The sequence below is a fragment of the Papio anubis genome, chromosome 1, assembly GCF_008728515.1.
Source record: "Papio anubis isolate 15944 chromosome 1, Panubis1.0, whole genome shotgun sequence".
Classification (NCBI taxonomy): domain Eukaryota; kingdom Metazoa; phylum Chordata; class Mammalia; order Primates; family Cercopithecidae; genus Papio; species Papio anubis.
In genome coordinates this window covers 192071907-192093845 of record NC_044976.1, presented here as the reverse complement: position 1 = coordinate 192093845, position 21939 = coordinate 192071907, and positions in this window count along the sequence as shown.

Below are 21939 nucleotides of genomic sequence, written 5' to 3'. Positions count from 1 at the left end.
CATGTTAAGTGAAATAAGCCAAGCCCAGAAAGACAAAACATCACATGTTCTCAGTCACATGTGTGAGCTAAAAACTGGATCTCATGAAGATAGAGAGTAGATTGGTGGTTGCAGAGGCAGAAAAGAGTGGAGTGGGGGAGAAAGGATGAAAAGAAGTTGATTAGTAGGTATAAATATATACAGTTTGATAGAAGAAATAAGACCTAGTGTTAAATAAATCCGTGAGTGACTATAGTTTACAATAAGCTATTATATATTTGAAAATAGCAAGAAGAGAAGAATTTGAATGATTCTAGCATAAAGAAAAGGCAAACAGATAAGGTGATAGATATTCCAAGTACACTGATTTGATCTTTACAAATTACATGAATATATTAAATTATCACATGTACCCTGAAACCATGTTCATCTATTAGGCATCAATAAAAATTTAAAATGGAAAATTTTAAAAATTAGCTCTAAAATGCATAAGAAGAAATCTAAGTCAAGGTATCTCCCCTTATTGAGCCCACATCTGGGAGGCGGCATGGAGAAATGAAATGAACAGGAGCAACAATGGAAAGAGAACAGGCTCTGGAATCAAGCAGGCCTTGATGTGACAGGCAATGGAACCTTAGACCATCACATAAGCATCAAACACTGAGCTTTCTCAACTGCAAGACACAGACAACAATATTCATTTCATGGGTCTATTGTAAGCATTGTCCATGATATATTTATAGTGCCTGGCACAGAGTAGGTGCCAAAATTTGGTAGTTATTAATAGACAATTCACTTAACTCTGAGCTTAGTTTTATTATGTATAACAGGAAGGCAATAATTCCTATGAGAGAATAGACATAAAAAGGATTTCTGAGTTTTAAAATTCTCTGAAGAGTTAATATTGTTATGAATAATTGGGAAGTCAGTATATATAGATATAGAGCACTGGCTAATACATAGGTTACATAAAAGTGTATGATTTCTATCTCTGGAAATACCGTAAACCAGGGCTGCAGGGGAGAGGGGAAGGGGCAGGTTGCAGTATTAAAAATAGTGGTCAAACAAGTACATGTAACTGCAGCACTATTCACAATAGCAAAGAAATGGAATCAACCTAGGTGCCCATCAACGAGGGACTGGATTTAAAAAAAAAAAAAAGTGGTACGTATACACCATGGAATACTTTGTAGCCACAAAAAAGAATGAAATCATGTCCTTGGCAGCAACATGGATGCAGCTAGAGGCCATTACCCTAAGCAAATTAACACAAGAACAGAAAACCAAATACCACATGTTCTCATTTATAAATGGGAGCCAAACATTGAGTACATATGGACACAAAGAAGGAAACAATAGACCCTGGGGCCTACTTGTGGGCGGAGGGTAGGAGGAGGGTGAGAATTGAAAAACTACCTATCAGGTACTATGCTGATTGCCTGGTTGACAAAATTATCTGTACACAAAACCCGTGTGATGTACCATTTACCCATGTAACAAACATGCACATGTACCCCCTAAACCTAAATTACGAGTCGGAAAGAAAAAAGAATAGTAGTTAGAATGGGTCTCATTAAGAAAGCAAGACTTGAGCACAGACTTGTGGGAGGTGAGAGAATATCTGTGGGAGGGGCCTCCTGAAAGAGGGAAAGGTTAGAGCCAAGGCCCTACAATGGGAGCGGGCCTGAGTGTTGAGGAGTGGCTCCAGGCCAGTGTGGCTAGAGCAGCACAAGTGTAAGGAAGAGTGATGGGCAAAAACTCCAAGAGGAAACAGCAGTCAGATGATGCACAGCCCTAGTGCGCATGTTAAGGGCTTTGACTTTTACTCTCAGTGAAAACTATGACAGAGTTTTAAGCATAGGAATAACATGATCTGACCTATGTTTTAGAAGAATTACTTTGAGAATAAAATTTCCAGTAGCAAGTAGAGAAGCAGGCTAACCTGAGCAAAAGCTAACACGGGGATCCAGGTAGCAGATAGTGGCTGAAAGCCAAATTAGAAAGAGTTTAAGAGAAAAAATGGCACAGCTAAGAGATTAGCACAACTCTTGACTATGAAGCTGCAACACAAAATTCAGTGCAGGGCCTGGAGAGTGCTCATGTGAGTGAGGGGCCCTGACGCTTAAGCTCTGTCAGCATCCATGCACACCCACCTCTGTACAAGCCAAGGCCCCTGGCCTGGTCAGTTGGGTGGATGGTGAGGTGCTTACCAAGTTGGGTACCCAGGAGGAGATGAGAGTTTGCAAGCAGGAAGAAGACAGATCATGCATTTCATTGTGAGATTTTTGAGATTCAGGGGTCAGTGCAACATCTAAGTGAAAATGGCCAGGCTCTTTCTGTTCCTAACGAAACTGCCCAGAGCTACGAGGATGACCTTTCTAAAAGGCACATCTGATCAAGTGACTTTCCTGCTTAAAAACCTCAGTGCTTCCCTTTGCCCATATTCCTTTAAAAAGAAACAGTGTCTCACAGTCTAGCCCTGGCCTGTCTTTCCAACTATGTCTTCCTCCATTCCATCCCCGGCACACTGCTCCCTCTGACTTGCAAGTCCCTCTGTCTACAATGTCCTTCTCTAACTACCGAACTCCTCCTCTCCCTACACTGCCCTGATCTAATAACTTCTGTGAAACCACGTTCCCTCCTGCACCTCCTCCAAGGCAGGACTAACCACTTCCGCTCTGCTGACTCAAAGCCCTCTGTACACAGTTCCATGAAATCCGCACCCAGAAATATGAACCCATAGAGGCAGGGTCGACAGTGGAACAATTATGGGCCTTAGAATTAGATTAACCTGGGTTAAAACACACAACGCGTGCTGTATATAACTTTAAGCATGTTATTTAGTTTCTCTAAGCTCAGCTTCTTATAAAGGTAATGCCTATTTTATAGAATCGGTGTCAAGATTAAATGAGATAATTTAAGTAAATCACCCCAGATAGGACCTGGCACACAATAGGTCTCCAAAAATTATCATTTCCCTCCAGACCCTGTTCCTCTTGGGCAGAAAATATGTTTAATTTATATTCTATATGTCCCATTGTCACTGGTCACCCAGCACATAATAGGTGCTTGATAGACATTAACCTGAATGAATAGACCCTGGCTTCTCAGAAACATTTAAATATACATTTTAGAAGCACATGAGTTCAGAGGTTAGGATAGAAATTCTAAAGTGGACCTTGGCATGTAAATCCCCTAGGGTCTAATATCAAACCAATTGCTTCCCCTTGGCAGCAGCAGCAGAGCCCTTCTGTGTCTCTGGGGAGCATTCAGCCGTCCAGTCTGTGAAGATTTCCCTCATTGCTCTTCAGAGCTTCCGTTACATCGTGCTCTTCTCACTTCCTTCTCAGCTGTGCTCCCACTCCTGAGCCTTGTTTGTTCTGTTTCCCTCCGCCATTTTTCACCACACACCATATGGCCCTTCCCTGCCTGCCTTAAGCTTGGAACTTCACAGCCTTCTCCAGGCTTCCCCAGGGCAACCTGGGCCCTCTGGACCTGCTGAGCACTCCCTGTCACTAGCAGCCCTGCCATGACGCTTACTTTGAAACCCAACACTGTTCCTAAGGAGACGCAGGACACAGAGTCTTTCAGTAAATTCACGTCAGGGGCTAGTTCTGCCAGTTAACTATGAGCCTAGAGTGTTTTGAACAGGTGGTGATCTTCCAAACACAATATGATCGTGTGTTTAATCTTAGAATCGTGAGAGGCTAGTAGGGCAGATACAGAAAAACACAATTTTACCTATTTTTTTCAACCTCCTCCAGCATCCAATGAGGCAGCCTCCTAGCGCAGAGCATCCTGTATGAACTCTGGAGTCTCGTGGACACAAGTTTGTGTCCCAGCTCTGTGTCTTCCTAGTGGTATTGTACATATGCTTCTCAAGTTCTCTAAACCTTAGTTTCTTCATTTGTGAAACTGAGATAACAATACCTGTCACACAGAGTTATTAGTTGGTATCATGCATTTATTTGTTATCTAGCAATGCATAACAAATCAACTCAAAACTTAGTGCCTTGCAAAAGCAATGTTGTTTATTAGCTTTTGTGGGTTTTGTGGGCCAGGAATTTGCCAGCAGCCAAGCTGAGCTAGTCTGACTCGGCGTCTCCCATGAGACTGAGGCAGACTGGTCAGTGGCTAGAGCTGGGGTCAATTTCAAGTCTTCTTCATTCACAGGTCTTGTTCCTGGGCTGGGAAAACAAACAGCTGGAGCAGGGGCTGGAGCAGCTGTGGCTCCCCAGGCACTTCCCTCTATCCCTTTGGGACCCACCACATGGTCCTTCCACATGTTCCTTCAAGGTCTCTGGATTTCTTATGAGGTAGCTCAGGGCTCCAAAGGCATTTGTCTCACTTGAGAGAGAAACAGATGAAACCATATCATCTTTTCTGGCCTGGCTGGAAAGTCACACAATAGCATCACTTCCATTGCCTTTTATTTGTTAGAAGCAAGTAACTACCACCAGACTGTATTCTAGGGGAGCAGAATTAGACCCCTCCTTTTTTTGAAAGAGTGCTGAAAATTTGTGGACATCCTTTAAAAACACCATAGTGTGGGTAACGCCCAGTCCTCAATAAGTAGCAGCACATTTTTTTATGTATCAGATGAGTTGAAAAATAAGACAAAAAATACCTGTGTGCCCTATCGTTCCTATCTTAACTCTCCACAAACACACGCACCATGAAACAAGGTGAAAGCACTTAGCAATGTAGGCAAAAGGTAAAAAGGAAGCATAAAAAGGGGAGACAAAAATAATGATCGTTGACATTTATTGATCACTTGCTCAGTGGCAAGCCCAGTGTTAAATGCCTTACATACATTATCTATTTTAATCCTCAGAACAATCCCAGGGGTTCATTATTAACCCTCTTTTTTGGAGGAGAATTCTAGAGTCTATCAATGTTAGTGCATTGTCCAGGATTAGACAGTTTTGTAAAGACATAACAAGGAGTGGAACACAGGTGAGCTGACTCCAGAACCCATGTTCCCAACCACTGTGCCCACTACTGAGATCATTTCAGCTGAGACAAGCAGCTGGGAAACCTTTGGCTTAATTTTTCCCTCCCTTGGAAACACCAATTTGAGAGGCAGGGTATCTGAGGGAGCAGGTGGAATAAAACCCAAGAATTCAAAAGTTCTTGAGTCTGGAAAGAGAAATGCCAGGTTGTTGTTGATGGGAAGAGAGCACAAGAAGTAAAAGACTGCCAGACAGCCAGGTAGCAGGGATCCTGGGATGCCTGGCCCCACTCGGCCACTTACTGAACTCTCCCCACGTGCTTAGCAGAGAAGGCCTTGAGCAGTCTAACAAGGGTCTCTTCCACCACCACTGTGCCAGCTTAGCTATCTCAGGCTTGTGCAGTTTAGCACCACCTCCTACTTCTCCTCCCACCAGGAATAATTCAGGGGATTTCCCACAGCCTCTCCTTCAGGATGTAGAAACTACCCCACTTTGAGTTGACAGGTGTCCTGAAACTTTACTGGATGATTAAACAGGAAGAGACTGTTGAACAGGGACTGAGGAAAATCTTGTCATCAGATTCAGTCCTTCTGGTAAGGCCTTGGGTGGGGCACTAAGGGGATGAAGCACAGTTTTCTCCAGGGCCCACAAGAGCATCATGTGGCCCAGACCCTGGACCCAGGCCCATGGAGGTTCTGGCGCAGGGAGAGATGAGCTGTGGTCTCACTCGGGGCTCCTGAGAACTAGAGCAATGGCTCTTGCACTTGGCCACACTTAGGTCCTCACCCCAGCCTCCTCCAGTATCTCATTCCTTGGATGCCTTCTGAGATCCACTCCTGGGTGTCCAGGGCCCTCTCCTCATTTGTTCCTTGCCATCCCTCTTGTCTGAACTTGTTTTAGACTATAGTTGCTCTCAAAGTACTTTCTTCTTTCCTATTCTAGGATAGCCTTCAAAGTATCCCTAATTCAATATATTCAAAGTCCATCATTCAAAAAATGTTTGTGAGGTACATACTATCTGCACACATAGTTCTAGGCACTGGGGATTTTGCAAGAAACAGGATAGGCCACGTCCCTGGCTTCCCTGAGCTTATAGTCCAGGGAGCCTTAACAAAAGGAGAGTTCAGATTTCACACACACACACACACACACACACACACAAAAGCGTAGGTGGGTAGGGGCAGCACAGGAGAAACATTTGAAATAATGTTGGTAATTTTCATTTTACACCTAACTGAAACTACAGCAGCCAGAGTTTGTGACGCATGATGGAAGTGAGATGCCATCTCTAGCACTGAACGACAGCCTGCAGCAAGTCACTTGGCCTTTCAGCCATCCTTCAAGGGCCACCTGTGCAGGCTGGACATTCACCCATACAGACCTTACCTGTGGCAGGAATGTGGTCTGTGCCTGGCTTCTGTCATCACTCCCTGCCTGGACTTTCCAGCCAGAGGATTTGTGGGAGGGGAAAATTGCTCCAATCCACCCAAGATACTTCCTCTTGCCTTGACCTCTCCCCGGTTTGCAATAGTGATCTCATGGACCTTTGCAAGCTCTGTCCACAGATTGCTTCTAGAAGCAGGTGCTTGGCTGGTTGCTATCATGTGGGGCACAAGCCTTGCCAGGGGTTGACGTAGCCTCACTTTAAATTGAAAATGTACATGGCAGGAAGCACCAAATAATTAAACTGTTAAGTAGATAAAAGAGGAGTTTTACATTAAGAACAAGACATTTTAAAAACTGGAATGAAAATTTCACATGAATTTCAAAGTTTAAGAACATAGGAAGTCAAATAAATTTCAGCTTTTTGGCTGGCAGCTTTAGGCTTTGCCCCCCGCCCCACACCACTCCAACCAATTCTACAGGGCATTTACTTTCCCTCTCCTCTGCCCTACATTGTAGATTGGTTTGGAAAGTTCTGGTAAGAGACATGCACTCTGATGGTGCCCTTGCCTTTATGATAACCTCTCCCAAATGCTCTCTAAGAAGGGAGAGGCAGATGGGAGCGAAAGAGGCAGCTTCGCTCAGCTGTTAGCATGCTCTTATAGCAGCAAATCCAACTAGAAGTGGCCCTGAGCAACAAGGACAAATTATTGTCTCTCACAATAAGAGCTTCCAAAGTAAAGAAGCTCCAAGGTTGCTTAAATGAGAAGCTCAAAAATGTCATCAGGGACCAAGATTCTTTCCATTTTCTCTCTCTCTGCCATTCTCAGTTTGTTGATATTTGTTCCTGTAGTATCCAGACAGTCAAGCATCATATACACACACAATGATAAGGGGGGCAGGAAGAGAGGGAGCACTCCTACCTTGAATCCTTTTTAAAAAACGAGAAGAACTTTTCCAGTAGGTTCTGCCACCCTAGCAGATTTCCCCTCCTATCTCACTGGACAGAATCATTGCACAACCTCACAGGCAGGAGGAATAGAATTTCTGGAATTGGCTTATCTAATCCAGATTCTTCCACCTCCTAGAGGTGCTTCTCCCTAAAGAGTGTGGCCACTGATACCTGAGCCAAATCAGGGTTCAGTAAGTAAGGCAGAGTGCAGTGAATGGCTGTCGGCAGCTACGCAGCCACCGGAGCGTGACCTCAACACCCCCATCATCCCCCACCCACCATCACAAAGAAACCTGTGGGAAAGCAGGGTGATTAATGGGGAAAAAACAAACGTCAAGTGGCTCTCTGTTCCTGAGATGAAAGAGCTTTGTTATGCTTTTGTTTTCAATCATCTGGTTTATGCAACACTTCATTAGCCAAATCCATTAAGTTGCTTTCCAAATTTGGAAAAGTTTCGTCAGCTTGGAAGAAAGCAGCGGACCGAGTTCTGCTGAAGCCTGACCTCTTCCACTGAGCAGGTTATGGATATGCCTCCCCACTGAGTGGCTGGGCACACACTTGTATGCCAGGGTCACTGGGAAGTGTAATCAGAAGAACAGAACATGAAAGCTGGGTCTTAGTGCTCATCCACTCTCCTGAATGCTATGCATCTCATTACAAAGAGAAGCTTGTGGAAGAGCAGACAGGAAAGCGCTTGCCCACGGTCAGGCAGCAGAGTGGCAGAGGCAAGAAGGGAGCCCCATGTGGCATTCATCTGTTTTCACAAAGTCTCTTAGCTCCAGCTCGGGCCCACCTGGCCAAAAAGCCTTCTTACAATTCTATAAATACCTTCAAATAACCAGAGTCCCGTATAGCAGACCACAAGAACAGGAAGCGAGGTGGAGAGGCGGATGTGGGGAAGGGAATTGGGATGACCTTCCTGAAATATAAACATTCCTGAAACCTACAGAAAGTGGGCATATCTAATGCTGGAGTTGAATAGAAGGAGCTAGTTCATCTTCTTTAGCTGAAGTGGATAAGTTGCAAGACACCAAAGGAAGGAAAGAAGTGAAGAGAGCATTTAATGATCCAGTTAAAAGTAAATATGATACTAGATCCTAACAGACAAACGTGAGTTTAACTACAAAAAAAGAAACGGCCTTTGTTCTTGCTTCACATTCTCCATAGATCTAAACAAAGCTGCCCAAATATCTCACAGGCTCTAAAAACTTCCTTTCAGAAGTCCTACTTTTTATTATCTCAAGCATATGAAGATACACACATATCACACATTTAAAATAATTGATATATAACACAATAAGAGTTAAGTGGTAGTCAATTTCTTTTCTAATTGAAAATAAATATTTCATAGACATTAACTTAAACATTCACTTCTTTTTTTATATTGCAGTTTTCTGTACGTTTTGTGTTTACATTTTCACCATGTCTCACATGTCGCAAATATTTTAACAGACCCTTGAAAAGATATAAACCCTAGACCCATGCTCACAGCATCAAATGGATAAAATGAGAAACCATGGATCCTTAGACCCTGTGACTCCACAGAGAGGGAGTGGTGGGAGTTGAATTGAGCCAGGCACTCTTAACATCTGTCCCTTACCTTAGCAGTATGCCTAACAGGACTGGTTTGTATCTATGTAATACTTTGTAGCTTACCCAGATCTTTTGTGCATTTGATTTCATTTGGTTCTCTTCAACAGCTTAGGATATAGACACTAAATTAGTTGTATTGATAAGAAAATTTTCATGTAAAGTGATTAACTTGTTCAGTGTCATGCAACCAGTAAGTGAAGAAACCGAAGTTTAGAGGTCTTACCGCTCTAAATAATCATCTGCCTTGGATCACAACAAGCTGCCTTCAACTCTTTGTTGATAAATATCTTCTGAGTTTTCTCCTTCATGACTGAGAAGGAATGAGCCATCTCAAGGTCTGAACCCTTTGGATAAGTTGCACTGGAGGAGGAAGCCTGAAAGAGAGATGTCACAATGCCTGGGATGACGAGCAGGCCCACTAAGGATAAAGGAGGATTCTGTCTTGGTTCATTTGAGCAGCTATAACAAAATACTACAGGGTGGGTAATATATAAACAATAGAAATTTATTTTTCTTGGTTCTGGAAGCTGAGAAGTCCAGGATCAAGACACATTAGCATTAGCGACTGGTGAGGGCTGCTCTCTGCTCCCGATAGTGCCTTGTTGCTACATCCTCCAGTGGGGAGGCCCTGTCTTGAGGGTGCTAATTGCATTCATGAGGGCAGAGCCCTTGTGACTTAATTACTTCCCAAAGGCCATACCTCTTAATATTATTGTATTGGGGATTAAATTTCAAAGTGAATTTTGGAAGGGACACCATCAAATAACAGTAACTCCTAATATAAACCAAAGAAAACACCCTCTTCTGGGTGGTATTTTTAACATGCCAATAGCTGAGTGGTTAGAAACTCAACTCAACACTCTGACCCAAGGCTTGAACCCCAGGAAGGATGAAGTTATTTAAGAGGGCTGATCTAAGAGAGCTCTTGAGGTAATCAACCTGTTTAATGTAATGGCTATGTGGGCTCCTAAAAGCTGTAAGGCCTGTGTCTGTGACAGTGTCTTGTCACATAATAGGCACCCCATCCATGTCTGTGCTCACCTCTTTGCTTGGTCAACCCTCATTAATGACTCCTAAGTTATCTTTCCAATCCCCATCCCTTGATCAGATTGAATTGTGCATGTGATATGCCAATTAGAAATCCAAAGCGGGGTTATATGCATTTCAAGTGATTGTGCTGGTGTACTCTTTCAATCAGAACTTCCTTTTAAAACATTGGTTCATCAAGTTCTCTTTTGAAGGACAATTCATTATATTAATAGTGCTAATCCTGATATTGTAAATCACATACTTGACATAGCATTGTTTATAGTCAGGCGCACTTCTTTCGAAAGCCTGGTGATATCATAGGAAACCAAATATTCCTCCCTTATCACTTCCCATGCAGGCATTCTTTCCTGCACTCTAGAAATGATATTACGTAGTTTTTAGTAAATGGTAGCAGGGTGGGGGAGCTGCCATTGCGAGGTTGACTTCCCACCACATTTGGAATAAAATCCAAAATCCAAATCTTTTCCACAGCCCCTGCCAACCTCTCCAACCTCTCCAATCTCATTTTCTATTCGATCTTTTTGTTGTTGTTGTTGTTGTCGTTTTTGTTACAGGGTCTCATTCTGTCACCCAGACTGGCATGCAGCGGCAAGATCATAGCTCACTGCAGCCTCAACTTCCCAAGTTCAAGCAGTCCTCCCGCCTCATCTCAGCCTCCCAAGTAGCTGAGACTACAGGCATGTGCTACCACGGCCAGCTAATTTTTGTATTTTTTGTAGAAATGGGGTCTCAATATGATACCCAAGCTGGTCTCGAACTCCTGGACTCAAGGGATCTTCCTGCCTCAGCTTCCCAAAGTGCTGGGATTACAGGTGTGAGCCACCACACCCAGCCCCAATCTCATTTTCTAATACTCTCCTTCCCCTCAATATTCCAGCCACATGACCTGTCTTTTAATTCTTTGAACACTCAAGTCTCTTCTTACCACAGTGTCTCAAAGTACAGTGTATACACCTCCTAGAAAGATTTTTCACAACTGATTCCTCCATCCTCAGGTCTTGTTTTAATGTGACCTCCTTCCTTGACCACAAAAGTACAGTAGGTTTGCCCCTCCACACTTTGCCTCTTATTATCCAGTTTTTATCCTTTGAAGCACTTATTCAAATTTATAATTGAATATTTTGTCACCTTCTCTGTCTTTTTCAGACTATAAACTCCTGAGAGCAGAGATGTTTGTCTTGTTCATGATGGCGTCTCTAGTGTCTATCACAGAGCATAGCACCAAGTAGGACCTCAACAAACATTTTGTGTTTTTTTGAGACAGCATCTCACTCCATCGTCCAAGCTGGAGTCCAGTGGCACAATCTCGGCTCACTGCAACCTCCACCTCCTGGGTTTAAGCAGTTCTCATGCCTCAGCCTCCTGAGTAGTAGTTAATAAATATATTTTGAATGAATGAATGAACAAATGCTTTAAGAGAGAGTTTTGCTCTCTGACTTTCTTTCCTATTTACCCATTTCAGATTCTTCCTGGAGACTGAGGAGCATTGTCTTCTATTCAGAGGAGTCTTCTAGGGAATAGAGATAAATTAGTTTGGTGGGGGTAGTGGGAGGGTAGTTGGGTAGTTGGCTCCTACCTACAGGATAAGGTATGAAATGTACCAAGAATGAAGAAAAATGTGTAGAATGTAGGTTGGAGGTCATGGTGAATTCAAGAACTCAGTTCCAGGGAGTAGAAATCTATCCTTACAATCTAAAGGAACTACTCATTTTGGAGCTGTCCATAGCTTTGTAGGTGAAAGATTAGAACCCCTATCAAATGTAGGTCATATGCCATCCCAGGGTAAGACTTATCATGGGTTTTATCATTTTGAAAAGATTACTTAGGACTTGCCTAGCAGAAGAGAGTTCCTGGGTCCTTCAGGAGGAGAAGATGCTACAGACCAGAAACTGACTTTCCCATACTCCTTAGTCTATCCGAGCCCAAAGCAGGGTACCAAGCAGCCCCCTGTGGCATTCGCTGGGTGTTGCTGATGATGACCTTATTTAGAGAGCATGATTGGGGAGATTGTCCCCTAGTCTGATTTTAACTTTCCATGGAATTCTAACATGGTAGTGTTCACTAACTTTCCATGGAATTCTAACACAAGATGTTCCACTACCAAATGTCCCAAATAAACCTCAGCTCAGCACATGTAGACAGAAGAAAGCTGCCACCCTACCACAATTTACTTTCCAAGACTCCTATTTTCTCTTCCTTCCTTCCTTCCCACCCTCCCTCCCTCCTTTCTTTCTTTTCTTTCTTTTCTTTTTCTTTCAATCTTTCTTTCTTTTTTTTTTCCCTTCCCCTCCCCTCCCCTCCCCTCCCCTCCCCTTCCCTTCCCTTCCCTTACCTTTCTATTTGAGACCAGGTCTGCTTGGTCACCCAGGCTGTAGTTTGGTGGTGTCATTAGAATTCACTGCAGTCTCAAACTCCTGGGCTCAAGTCATCTGCCCACCTCAGCCTCCCAAGTGGCTGGGACTACAGTTGCTCACCACCATACCCGGCTACTTTTTTTTTCTCTGAAATGGGGTTCTAAGCGTGTTGCCCAGGCTGGCCTCAGACTCAGATTCCTATTCTCAATGGTTTTAGGCACTGCATAATTGTCTGGCAGTGATATCACTGGGCTCTGGGGTTTCTAGCAGTGCTGAGGGAATATTCACACAACTTAACCCACTCCCTAATCCATATCACTGTCCCATAGTAGGCTAGCAATTCATTGTTATCACAGATCTTCTGCCTAAAGATCCTAGCTCTTCCATATCTAGACCTATTACAGGTAAGATTGATGAATAAATTCTTCATTAATCTCTTACCTGTCATACTAACCTGTGATCTTGTAGAAATTACTTCAACTCTAGATGCTTCAGTCTCCTTATCTGTAAAATAGGGATAATATTAGCATCTACCCCTCAGGATTAATTACTAAATGAGCTATTATATAGAAAGCATATAGATGTGTTTAATAATAATTAGTCCTCAATAAATGTTAGCTGATTACAACTAGTAGTATTGTATCATTTTTTCACAGTGAGCTCCTAGAAGGGAAAGAATTGAACTCATCCATTCCTATGTCTTAGGGGCCTGATCCACACTGGACATACTGAAGGGCTCAACATATATATGTTGAATTGGATTAAACTCCCTTGACATTTATTGTCTGCTCCATTCATATGCTGCTTTTCGCCTAGTTGCTTTCTCTAACTTTTAAATGATTTTAGCAAATCATTTAACTCCAATTGAGCTGTTTTTTCCTAGAAGTACAGGATAGCTCATTCACCTTTGTATGCCCTACACCATCTGGCTCATAGTAGGTGCTTAGTAACTCTTCACAGCCTTAAACTGACTACATTCCTGAATCTTGATAACAAGGATTCTATCATACAGAAAATGTATAAGAGCAGCTGGCATACATGCATTTTTTTCTCCATTAATACTACAACTTAGCAGTGGGAGGAGATGTCTAAAGCATCAAGGCACCAAATTGGGATTGACATACAGTGGTGGGGTTGGGGAGGGATTGCCTAAAAGCTGGACTGTACAGTAGACTATATGTTCCTTGTGGGCAAAGACCATGTTTCCTTCTTTCTCAAGCACCTTGCCTGACATACTCTATGCACTCAATGACTGTCAGTCCCATTAATGATTTTATTCATGTTTGAAATCCCAACACAGGCAGCTCTCATTGCTCCCTAGTGTCAGATATGTGCTTGCCAGCATGCCCCTACACCTGAACAGTGTTCATTTCTCACCCTACTCTCAGTATTACACACTCTCCATCCCTGGCTAGTGTCACATGCATCCGTGTGAAGAGACCACCAAACAGGTTTTGTGTGAGCAACAAGGCTGTTTATTTCACCTGGGTGCAGGCGGGCTGAGTCTGAAAAGAGAGTCAGCAAAGGGTGGTGGGATTATCATTAGTTCTTACAGGTTTTGGGATAGGCGGTGGAGTTAGGAGCAATGTTTTGCTGGCGGGGGGTGGATCTCACAAAGTACATTCTCAAGAGTGGGGAGAATTAGAAAGAACCTTCTTAAGGGTGGGGGAGATTATAAAGTACATTGATCAGTTAGGGTTGGCAGAAACAAATTACAATGGTGGAATGTCATCAGTTAAGGTTACTTCCACTTCTTTTGTGGATCTTCAGTTGCTTCAGGCCATCTGGATGTATATATGCCGGTCACAGGAGATATGATGCCTTAACTTGGGCTCAGAGACCTGACAGCTTGATCCTTACCTCAATCTCAAGTTGGCAAGATAAGTGTCACACTTTGAAATCATGTTTGTGCAAAAATTGCTGCAATCAACTAATGCCTATCTGACTTGAATCTCTTCTTGGTATACAGAAAATCATCAACAATGAATCCTGTCCCCTGGATTCATTGGAAGACATCTTTCTTTGTTACCTATTGAATATATTCTCTTTTTGAAACAGCTCAATCTTAGGAAATAGTTTTCCCATCAGTAGCAGGTCTTTGAAGAACATTAGCAGAGAAGACTCTTCAGGAGACAGACCAGCCAGAAGTGCTTGTCAAACATGGCTGCCTTCTTTCTCTTTTCATATGTGAGAAAGGAAGTTTTTAAACTTGGTGCTATGGTTTGGATGTTTGTTGCTTCCAAACGTCATACTAAAATTTGAACATCGATATTAAAAGTGGAACCTAATGGAAGGTGTTTTGGTCATGGGGATGGATCCCTCATGTATAGAGCAATGCCCTCCCTAGGAGGTGAGTGAGTTCTCACTCTATTAGTTCCCATGAGAGCTGGTTGTTAAAAAGAGCCTGGCAGCATCAACCTTTCTTTTGCTTCCTCTCTCACCATGTGATTTCTGCATATGCTGGTACCCTTTCACTTTCCACCATGAGTGGAAGCCCCCTGGGGCCCTCACTAGATGCAAATGCCCAATCTTGAGCTCTATAGCCATCAGAATTGTGATCCAAATAAACCTTTTTTCTTTATAAACTACCTAGTTTCTGATATTCCTTTACAGCAACACAAAATGGACCAAGACACTCAGCTTCCCGGGCAACATCAACTTTCCAAAGTCTGTGTAAGATAATTTGGGTAGCAAATGATAGAAGATCTGACCAAGAGTAGCTTAAACAATAAGGACATTTATTATTGTGCATAACATGAAGTGTGGAGATACAGCAATTTCAAGGTCGATTAATTCACTGACATGATACAGTATAGATCTAGCTCAGTTATTCTGCAGTTTTCCTCCACAATCTCAAGATCTGCTGTGGGTCAGGTTTCATATGCTATCAACAATTTTCAGAGGCAGAAAAAGAGAATGTCCCAATCTTGTGTCCCTCCACCAGATGTCCCCTTATCTTTCCTTGTCAAGAATCAGCATAATCTATCCCTGATTAAACAATCACCAGACAAAGAAAGGCCACCATAAATTTGCCTAAACCAATGAAGATTCACCTTACCATCTATGATTGGGTAGAGACTAAATTCTTAGAAAGAACATGACCCCTCAGAGGAGGGTTACTAAAATCAGGGTTTTGATAGCAAGGTAGAAAGGGGGAAATAACTCCCTGGTGGGCAACCAACAGTGTCTGCAACAGAGAAGGTTGGACACGTTGACCTCTAAGTAGTAGGTAATGAGTAAAATTACTCAATTTTATGCTTAGGAGAATCAAGCCAATGTAAGACAAGGACCCTTCTTACTCAGAGCTACAATCTGGTTTCAGAGATAAAGCCTTTTCAAAAGCATTAGCTCAAGATGATTTTACAATCATTACCCATATAGGCTGCAATAGAAGCAAAGCACTACCAAAATCTTCTAGTATAGAAAATGTTCAAGTAGGCTCACTAATGCAAAGCAAACAAAATCTTCTTGTAATGCTAGGTCACAAGGTTTGTACACATCCTAACCCAGATAAATATCAAGAGTGAAATCGTAATATTTGGCCTCAATTTCAGTCTCTGTTACAAAATTGACCAATGCCTTCCTCTGGAGAATACAATACCTTTTTTTTTTTTTTTTTTTTTTTTTTTTAAATGGACCAAAACACACAATTCACAACTTCCCTGGAGACTCTGCTAAGGTTTTATAAAGATTTAGTTTTTTCCTTTCTTTTCTTTTCTTTCTTTTTTTTTTTTTTTTAACATGAAAACATCTAAGTCCTCGTGAAAGAAATAGAAAAACAGGTAGGAGAACTGTTTGACCCTGCAGACATGCCAATAAGTTTCCCTTGCCAAGATTTCTATTAAACACAAAATTTGATTATCAAATTGTTGCTACATTTGTGACTCATTATTCATTTACTTAACCTTAGTTTGGCCATTCTCTCTCCCATTCATGTTCTCTGAGGTCTGGCAGGACCAGAGGTGCTAAAACCTCAGGTCTCCACTGCTTAGTATTCTCAGAATGGCCAAAAGGGAGTCATTTGGGCTGAATTATGTTCCCCCTAAGAGTCACATGTTGATGATCTAACTACTGGGACCTCAGAATGTGGCTGTATTTGGAGCTAGGGTCCTTTAAAAGGTGATCGAGTTAAAATGCGGTCATTAGGGTGGGCCCTAATCCATTTTGACTATTGTACTTATAAGAAGAAGAAATTTGGACACAAAAAGAGATACCAGGGGCACACAAAGGAGAGACCATCTGAGGACATAGCGAGAAGGCAATGATCTGCAAGTCAAGAAGAGATGCCTCAGGAGAAATCAAACCTGAAGACACCTTGATTTTGGACTTCCATCCTGCAGTACTGTAAGATAATTCCTGTTGTTTAAGCCAACCGGGCTGTGTATTTTGTTATGGCAGCTCCAGAAAATGAACACAGGGAGCAAAGGGGCATAACCTCAGGGAGCGTCCTTTGATTTCTCTACTTCCTCCACCCCAGGAAGTCTTCGCTATTGAGTCCTACCTTTACACTGCAGCTGGCCTTCCGCCAGCTGCGGAGCCCTCCACCCATGATGAATGCAAACTGACACTCAGATTCCTCAGCGATGAGCACTGAACACTGTCCACATTACACAATCTCTTCCTTCCCTGACTCTGCTTCTCTCCAGAGAAGACTAGGGTGTGTTCTGGACTCAGGCCACAGGCGCAAATTTTCCCTAGAAGAGCCTGCAAAAGAAGCAGTAAGTCACGGAGCTGCAGTTAAGTTACAAGAAAACTCACCTGAAAAAACAGCCAGGAGTTTTCACAGGGCAGGCCAATTACCAAAAGCATATCTCCACTGTGTGTTGTCTTAAGAGAATGAGGCTCCTGTCCATCAACAAGAGCTGGCTGGAAGCAGAGGGATCAGGTAAGTAAACCTTCAGGAGGACTGAGTTTCAAATGTGGGTCCCTGCCAGACAGGGATTGTATGTCCTCAAGTAGATGTCCCTCCCCGTGACCCACAATATCAGCAGTGTGTAGCCCTTTTCCAGGCAGGAGAAGTGGAAATACCCATGTATAGTTAGGAACTGGGGATTACTATGAGAGAAGGGAGGAAGAAACACAGTGTCTAAAAATTAGCAGACTACCAAACTTAAAAGTCCTACTTCATCATTTATTTGCTAACTACACAGCTTGAACACATTTTTCAACATCTCTAAACCACCATCCACTCATTTTAAAAAATGGGAATACTAGTAGCTATCTCAACAAACTGTTGGGTGGAGTTAAATAAGATATTATAGTAAAGTTAGCAGATTATAGGGTATATAGGCAAGTGAATAGCAGCAGCAACAACAGCAATAGGGATGGTAGTTATTAATAAAACGAACGACCAAGCAGGATTTCACATTTCAAGAGCTCTGACACAGGACTGAGCTCTGCACTTCTTGGTGATAATAGAAGTAGAAAGGAGGAAGTCGAGATGTGCGTGAGGAAGCTGGGCCAGGTCAGAAGGTCCTTCTGGAGTGGAGGAATGTTGAGTGGAGCCAGGGTTAGATAAGATCTTGAGATAGAGGGAGAGGTTGTAGGGAAACCTTCCTATGGTACGGAAGTTTCTGTCCTCTTTTAGCTTAGTATGTTAATGAAATGAGTTAATGCTCTCCCCACTAGAAACAGTCAAGTTACTTCATCTCAGAAATAATCTCCCCCAGGAACTATCACACTTAGAATCATAACAACAAAACTACCTCAGACACATCCCAGGGCAATAGTCCAAGGGACAGAACTCTCAAAAGTTCTAGAGCCTGCTATTTTGAGTAGATTGAAAAGTAGGAGCCCCTCTAAATGAGGTCAAAAATCAGGACCCATGTCTCAGAGCTCTTCTAGCCAAGAAAGTCCATCTGGAAAGCAAGCTACCCAGAGAAACCAAGCCACCCAGACACACCCTGACCAGCCTAGCATCAGCAGTGTGCTTGGTTGCTTCTTAGACTGAAAGCTGGACTAGGGAGACAAGTGCTAGAAAATGAAGCATAAAGCATGAAGGTTACTTTTTTCTCCATTAACAGAACATTCACACAGTCCCTAGTGTCTATAAAAGTTAGCTGCTGTCAGTAAATAAATGATTATCTAACAACAAAAAAAAAATTACAGTGAAACCATTTACTAGGGAAAAAATTCAAATTTGAACCTCATTATAAATCTGTATAAAATTATCTCCATATGGGTTAAGGATTTAATATTTCTATAAAGGAAGAAAAGGAAGAGGAGGAGGAGGAAAAGGAAGAGGAGGGGCAGGAGGAGGGAGAGAGGCAGAAACAAGCTAGAAGAGAACATAAGTGTACATTTAACCTATCTTGGGGTGCTGTGGCAATTTTAAAATATGGCCACAGATTCCATGCTATACTTCCCATGACACACACTTGAATGTGAGTAGGCTTGAGATTGCTCTCACCAACAGAGTAGCTGATGTCCAAGGCTTTGTCATAAAAGGGCTTACAGCTTCCTCTTTGTTTCCTAGAATACTTGCTTTTGCAGCTGTGGGTTACCATGTAAAGGTTCTAACTACCCCAAGATCACTGGATGAGCCGCATGCAAGCACTTTATTGGACATCTCTGCTGAGCCTAGCCTTCCAGCCATTCTCACCAAGGCTCCAGACACATGAATTACACCATCTTGGACTCTCCAAACCAGCCCATCCACCAGCTAATTAACATTGAATGACTTCTGTCAACACCATGCATAATGCAGAAAACCTACCAGCTGAACCCTGCCCAAATCCATGACCTATGAAAAATTATAAAATACAATAAAATGGTTGTTTTAAGCTATTAAGTGTTGAGGTCACTTGATATGCAGTGACAGAGAAAATTGGACTGGTAGTGAAGGACCTTCTAAGCAAAAAAGTTCATTAGGAAGCCAAGGAAAGAATAATAGATTTGAAATTGTAAACTGCTCTATGTCAAAAGTAATCATCACATACAAAATTAAAAGGCAATGACAAACTTGAAAAACATCCTTGTAACACATCTAACAAACAAGAAGAAAAGCACAATAGGAAAAAAATGTACAAATAACAAAAAGCAGTTATCAGAAAAAAATTAAAAAGACAAAAAAGAGAAATGCTATTTAATTTTTAGTGGCAATTACTGGTAAAATAAATATAAATAAGATAATATGACACCTATTTGGCTTCAAATTTGTGAAGATGTTTTTAATTGATAACATTCAATACCTGCAAGACTGCAGTGTAGCAGGTTATTTACAGTGTAGTAGTGTTATTTACATACCACTGGTGGGAATGTAAATTGGTAATCTTTCTGGAGAATAATCCAATTATATAAATCAAAAGCCTTAAATGCCTTTTGCTCAAGTAATCCCAGTTCTAAAAATTGATGAGACATGTGGCCAAACATTTCTTACATTCTCATCACAGCACTATTTATAATACTGAGAAGTCATAAACAACAAACCATATAACAGTAGAACTGTTCCTAAATTTCACATAATGGAATACAATGAAGCTATCAAAAGTCATGCTCTCTCCGAAATATTCATTGCCAAGGGAATACATTCATGATATAATTAAAGTGAAAAAAAGTGGTTAACCATATGCAAAAGGAATAACCAGTGTCATTCACATACATGATAGACAGACTTAAAAAATGAATGGAAGGAACACACTAAAATATTAATGGTAGTCTCTGAAAAAAGGGTTTAAGTATTATTTCCTTCTTTCTCTTTGCCTGTGTTTTCCTAATTTTCCAACAGGAAACTATATTAATTTTATAATCAGAAAAGCAGTTTTCATTTAAGCAAATTTTTTTTGAGTTTCACAGTACTCCAACACACTTGAACACAGGATTTCAAGCACTAAAGTTTTCCCAGAAGCCAGGAGTGCTCCCTCAAGCGACAAGCTGTGGTCTGTTTTAAACATGTCTAACTTCTAAGCCATGCTGCATAGATCCCCAAGCTCCAACATTATCTCTCTATTATCCCTCCCTTTTTCCCACCATACCTCCTGAACACATCACCACACACAAGTAAAGATTCTTATTCCTTCAATGACCTCCTGTTAGCATAGAAATCACAAAAAGTCATCCTTAGGCCAAATGGGGTCTATAGATCTCTTTTCTTTGATGCCCCTTTCCAAAATGTGTTGATTTTCTTTTCACTAGTTGTCAGTATTAAAAAATGAAGAGAGATTTTCACCTCCAGGAAGATGGAATGGACATACTCTTTCCCTATTCCTCTCACTGAGGGCAACTAAAAATCCTGGGCATTATTTATAAAACACAAATGGCTCCAAAATGTAAAGAGAAGAAGCTAGATTAGATAGAGACTTAGGACCTGAGAAACAGCAAATTAGTGAGTTCCATGGGTTTTCTTTTTGACTCATACATCCCAGACTTAGAACTGAAGAAGCCCACAACCCAGAAACACCAACTGGAGCAGACAAAAATAGTGCCAAGAAAAGTGTGCCATCCCTAGCCAGAAAAACAGGAAAAAAGCAACCTAGCAAAACAGAAAACTTTCAGACAATAACTGCTCTATTCCAACCAAACACTAGAGGAGTGGTGGGGGGAAATGTGGCTCCACTTCACTCACAACAGCAAAGCCCACTACGGAACTTAAACTTCCACAATCAAGAGGCTATATCACAAGTCACTCCAACTACCTGACCGGGGTGGTGTCAGTGAAAGACAAGGAATGAGGTAGGACTTTCATCTACTATGACCTTCCCCAACATGGGGAGCCTGACCACTATGTAGCAGTAACGAGGCACATCTCTCATTCTCCAACGGGAAGGTACGAGAGGAGGCCTCACAGGGTATAAGAACTTTCACTCCTAGCCAGCAGTAATGAAGACGCCCCCACCACTGGAGTCCCCATCCCACCAGTAGTAATAAGGAGTTTTTTGAACCCTCACCACCTGTCAACGAAGGTCAAGTGGTAAGCCTGGACTTCTACCCCAACCTGAAAGTTGTAAGGTGGCAGGCCCCTCTTACCCTGCGGGAATGGTGTCAGAGGAGACCAGCTAAAAGAGTAGATTTACAGAAGATTTAGAGCCTAATAACATAAATGTAAAATGTAGAGGTTTCAATAAAAAGTTAGTCATCATCCCAAGAACCAGGAAGCTGCTCTCAAACTAATGAAAGAAGTCATATGCTAGGTGCCAATACTGAGATAACAGAGATATTAAATTTATCTAACAGAGATTTTAAGGCAGCCCATGATGAAAACACTTCAACAAGCAGTTATAAACATGTTTGAAACAAATAGAAAAATTGCCTCAGGAAATAAATGTAAAATGTCAGCAGGAAAATGGAAGATTAAAAAAAAAAAAAAAAAAAGAACAAAGTAGAAAATTTAAAACTAAAGGATTGTTTTGTTTTGTTTTGTTTTGTTTTGAGGCAGGGTCTCACTTTGTTGCCCAGGCTGGAGTGCAGAGGTGTGATCACAGCTTACTGAAGCCTTGATCTCCTGGGCTCAAAAGATCCTCTGCCTCAGCCTCTAGAGTAGCTGGGATTACAGGTATGTGCCACCATGACTGGCGAATTGTTTTATTTTTTTTCTTTTGCAGAGATGGGGATCTCACTGTGTTGACCAGGCTGGTTTCGAACTCCTGGCCTCAAGCCATTTCCCACATCTCGGCCTCCCAAAGTGCTTGGATTACAGGTGTGAGCCACTTTGTGCAGCGCAGAACTAAAAGGTATTAGC